Source organism: Alligator sinensis, unplaced genomic scaffold (genome assembly GCF_000455745.1).
Source record: "Alligator sinensis unplaced genomic scaffold, ASM45574v1 scaffold111_1, whole genome shotgun sequence".
Lineage (NCBI taxonomy): Eukaryota > Metazoa > Chordata > Crocodylia > Alligatoridae > Alligator > Alligator sinensis.
In genome coordinates, this window is record NW_005841875.1 from 2,878,255 (window position 1) to 2,883,874 (window position 5,620).

The following is a 5,620-nucleotide window of genomic DNA, read 5'->3' on the forward strand; positions in this document are numbered from 1 at the left end:
GATTCTTACATGCACACGCACACGCGCACACACTGCTCGGAGGAAGAGCTGGGGGTTGTGTGACTCTTACACATGCACACACAGCTCGGAGGAGGGGCTGGGGGGTTGTAGGCTCTTACATGCACACACACATGCACACACACAGCTCGAGAGACGGGCTGGGGGGTTGTAGGCTCTTACACATGCACACACACATGCACACACACAGCTCGAGGGAGGGGCTGGAGGGTTGTGTGACTTACACACACGTGCACACGCATATGCACACGCAGAGAGCTCGGGGAAGGGGCTGGGAGGGTTGTGTGGTTCTTACACCCATGCACACGGCTCGGAGGGGCTGGGCTGTGTGGCTCTTGCACACGCACACGCACACAAGGCTCGGGGGAGGGGCTGGGGGGTTGTAGGCTCTTACACACACACGCACACACTGCCGGGGCTCGGGGTAAAGGAGGCGGCGGGAGCAGACGCGGGGCCGGGCCCTGGCACGTGGCGGAGCCCTTTGTCGGGGTGAGAAGGGCGAGGGGCCGGGCCGGGCCGGGCTCCTTACTTCGTTTCTTGTTCTTGAAACGTGACCCAAGGGTGCCCGTCGGCAGCCGCTGGCCCCCACCAGCCGGGTCCGGGGAGGATGCTGCTCCTCGCTCCCTGCCCCCGGCAAGGGGAATCCGCTTGCAAATAAATGCCTTTTCTTTCCGATAAATTATTATTATTATTATTATTTTAAATAGCAAGCAAGGAGCAGTTGGAGGAATAATAATTTGAATGAAATATTTGCTACTTTGAGTTTTTTTTCCTTTCAGATGAGCCTCTTGTTTTGCATGTGAAAAAAAAAAAATCGTCTGAGATTTACAGCCCTCCCAAATGGAGATAAAACCTTGGCAATGAGTTGGAAACCTGTTGTAATCTGTGATCCAGGAAACAAAGAGCCTCATTAATGCAGAGACTTTGGTGAGCCTTTGATGTTAGCTAGCATAGCATTCACTCTCCGTGCCATTTGCATTTAAACATTCATAAAAACATCATCTCTGCTTCCTTTGCCTTAAGCAATTTAAGAGTAAAGTATAGCTTCTATTTAAAGAAACCCACTGTGGTGAGGCTTAGAATACAAATATCACATAATCTTCAAGCAGAGCAAATATTTTAGCCTACGTTTCTGGTGGGCACATTTAATAATATTATATTTAAGACCCAAAATAAAAGATCCATCTTATTTTCATTAACCTTGATCCACACATTCAAGCGAATGGAGAAAGGAGTCCAGCTGTATCCCTAAATCTACTAGTTACCAATCTATGGAAGTTAAAAAAAATATATGGGATTTGGTATTATTCAGAAGAGGATGCCTAAAGCTAGGCGCCTAAATTTACTTCAAGGTACCTAATTATAAAAATATTAATTAAGCATATTTCCCTTTATTCATGTAGATTTTTGCATAGCAGAATCTTTAACCTGTTCTTAGATCGAGACATGGGTCTAAAGAAAGAGCTATTTTTTCCACTTAAAAGTAAAAAATAAAAATAACACTGAAGCTTTAATATACAGCAAATACCAAATGAGTCTGCAGATCAAAATAAGACTAACACGCTCAGAGCTTTTCTTCCAAGACAATTCACTGCAGTTCACAGAGTGTATCCTGGCTATTTGCAGACAGGCAAGGCAGCATGTGGTGAAGTTGGGACCCCATTTAGAAAACAAAGGCCGGTTCATTTTATTTTCCTCAGACCTCTAGGTATGAATACTTACATCTGAAAGAGGAAAACCAGTGCTAGAAATATTTGCTGATTCTGAATGGGTGTGTACAAAACACACTGCTAACCCCCGTGAGATAATGGGGAATCTCATCAGAGAGCATGCCGCAGACACTTGCATGCATGTTTCCATTTTTTTGCAAATGTTAGGAGATCATTTTGTTTAGGGCGGTGAGTCAGTGTAGCTAGACTGATCTTTTAAGTACTATAGGCAAGTTTCCATATGATGAATATCCAAATTTTAAAATTGAAATGGAAAATCATTAAACACAATTTTACCTTGGATATATTTTTGGCATTGGATCAAAGGAAAAAGAAAAACTTGGCTTGTATGTCAGATCATATCTACCCTGAACTTCAAGGTTTGATATGTATTATTTACATGGAAAAGGTCCCAAGAAACCAGTTTGGCAATAAGTATCTTCATTATACTGTTTTGTTTGTATGGGTGATTAAATCAATCCAATATTTCCATTTTAATATTTTTGGAAAGGTGCAGTCATTTGTGAATTAAGAAATGTATTGTGATGTCATCTTTGTGCCTCAGACGTGGGCTTTTTTTTCTGTTCTTTTATTTTTAATGGGCAGATGCTTAAAATAAATAGGCATATCTCCTGCCAGAACTGTTAGTTTCTAACTGTCCCTCAAATAATTGGTTACAATGACTTTTCAGAACCTTTTAACTCTAAAAGTTGCAGGTCCCAACCCAGATCAAACAATAAAGGGGGTCTACCTTTCTACCTACCCATTCATCCATCATCCAGCACTTAATATGTGGTCCAGATGCTGTACCAGTGTATTAAACCAAACATATAACATTTTTTATCACCATGTGAAGGACAGCATCACTTCAGTGTACACCTTACTTTGGATGTCCTGAAGTCAATGGGAATATTGCTGTTCAGACTGAAATAGTCTTTAGTTGACCCTTTTGGTGATCTTCCTACATTTTTTCATGTTCTCTGTATCAGTTGTGATTAACTGCTCTGTTCCTGTCTTTGGCCACATTCTATCCTTATCTGCATCTTTGCAGCTCCATTGAAGATAACAAGCGTGAGGGCGTAGGTCATATCTGTATATATATCAAATCATTGCAAGCCCTGTTTTGTCCGGCAGGGATTTGCATTCATGTAGCTACCTCAGTGTGCTTGCTTTGGGCATGTTCGTCTAGTCTTAAAAAGAGAGAGAATGGATCCATCAGTGGTAAACTGCAACTTGAGTAACAAGCACTACATCTTATCTTATTCTTGAGCTGCAGCACCTCCTTTTTTATCTCAACTTTCTTCCTCTCCTTATCTTGATATACATAGTGGTATATAAAGATCAGTGGGGTAGGGTTTTGCTGAAGTTTGGGGAGCTAGTGCCTAATCCAGGATTTGAACTATTGGTCTGTGGAGGAAAAAAAGGGTCAATTGGTGCATCTACCCATGTCCCTCTCCTCCACTCTCTCTGCCTAGGCTAATTTCCCATTATTTTTAGTAACTTATTTGACTTAGGTGACAAGTTTTAGGCCGTGCATTGATCTGATCAAGGCAGTTCATTTGCAGCAGTAAGAAGGTTGCTTTGAAAAGTACCCGCATCCAGTTGACTCCCTTGAAGCTGCAACACTCACGCTATTTGATAATGGCTATGCACTTTTCTGGATGTATTGGAAATGTATGCAGATGCTAAGATGGAGGCAAGCAGCCAGCAGCCTGTTGGTCAGAGCTAAGGTCTGGCCCTCTCCAAGCAAACCTAAGATCAAAGAATACTTTTCCAAAGGTCACAGCCAAATTGTTAAAACAAGAGTGAAACCTGTTCTGGAGATTATCATTATTGGGAAACCTCCTGTATCAAGAAACACATCATATTTTTTGTCAGACCCATTGAGTATACTTTGTCTTACCTTTTGCTAGAAGGCCACATTCATTAAGCTGCCTAGTTTTCTCAGCCCTTTGAGTAGTCTCTTCAGACAAATTTCACTTTAAAACATGTGTTTCCTTACCTAGGACAAAGGACACTTCAGCTTATTAATACTGAAAGGATTTTAAAATTTTCCATTTTTCACTCTGTGTAGTTTGTTCACTTTTTTGCACTGGAAATTGGACTGGTCAGTTCCAATTGTGCTACCTTTAATTTATAGTCCATTTCACTGTTGGCTTCTCATATATTAACTCAGTCCTGGAAAGCTTGGGGTGCAGATGGTAAGAAGCCTTGCTTCCTCCTGTCCCTCCTCCTCAAGTCACTCCATTGAGTTAAAGCCATTCACGTGAATAAACATTTGCAGGCTCGCTCTCATTTTTCCATTACATTTGGGGATCAAATTTGAGCTAATGCTGTTTCTTATTTACAAAATGTATATTCGAACATATAGGCGTGATGCTATACATGACAATGTTGCGCATGTCATGAGAAAGACTTCATATATGGGCTTCTGTTTGCAAATTAAATACAAAGGTACCCAGATGTTCTGTTCTTCCAGACAGATGTGACATACAAGGTGTCTATACAGGCGTGTACTGTCTCAAACTCAAGAGAGGCTTTAGCCTGCCTTGCTTGGAGAGATTTATGGGCACTGTTCCTGGTGGGAAGGAGAGAAAAGGATTTAGGTTGCAGCTCTTTCTGTGATCGCCACATTAACATAGCAAGCCCTTGTAGAGAAAAGCTCAAGGCTTTGGCAAGCTCCTATCTTAATAAATCATAGAAAATAAAGCTGGAGGGGACCTTGAGAGGTCATCCAGACCATCCCCCTTCCCAAAGGCAAAATCAGCGATGCCTCAATTATACCTGACAGATGTTTGTCTAACCTGTTCTTAAAAACTCCCAGTGATGGAAATTTCACAACCTCCTTTGACGATCTCTTTAATTCCTTAATTATCCATACACTTAGAAAGGATTACTACTTATCTTATCCCCAGTGGACACAGAGAACAATTTATTACCTTCTTTGTAGCAACCTTTTCACATATTTGAAGACTGCTTTCATTTCTCCCCTCAGTCTTCTCTAGACTAAAATATCACATTCTTTCCATTTTTCATTGGGGCTGGACTCGATGATTCTCCAGGGTCCCTTCCAGCCCGAATGTCTATGAAATCCTCATAGTTCAAGTTTTTTAGATCGCTAATCCGTTTTAGTGGTCTCCTGTGGAGTCTCTGTGATTGGTCCACATCATTCTCGGGACATTGCTAGTGCTGAGTACCGTGGATGGGTTACTTCACCTCTCTTAAATACAGTACTCCTGTTTATGCATCCCAGCATGACATTTCTGACCAACTGTAACCACTGTCCCTTCCAGATGTTTTTCTGCATACTGCTGCCTTGTCAGTCATTCCCTGTCTTTTATTTGTGTGATTGATTATTCTTACCTTAGTGAATTATTTTGCATTTTTCCATATTGAATTGCATCCTGTTTAGCTCAGAGCATTTTCGCAATTTGTTAAGATTGGTTTGAATATTAATTCTGTCCTCCATGGAGCAGAACCCTTCCACCTGGGTATAGTTTGCACATTAAATAAGTATACATCATCCAGCTTGTTAACAAAAACAATGGCTAGTACTAAACACTGTACAGACCTTTGCACAACCTGACTTGATACATCCTTCCAATTCGACAGAGCCCATTGATTGTTACTCTGCACGTATGGTTTTCCACGTACTTTTTTTGCACCCACCTTCCAATCTGTTTATTTAGACCAAGCTTGCGTTGAGAATGTCATGTGAGACAGTGTCTGAAGCGTTGCTAAAGGAACATTCCTCTGAGTCACTTGGCTCAGAGCCCTTCCTGATTCACTGAAGTGTAATCACCTCCTTTCCAGTGCTAGAGCTATGCAGAAATGTGGGACAGAAAAGGGGGAAAGAGAGAAGGGAGGTCAAACTAAGGTGCCAGGTAGTTCAG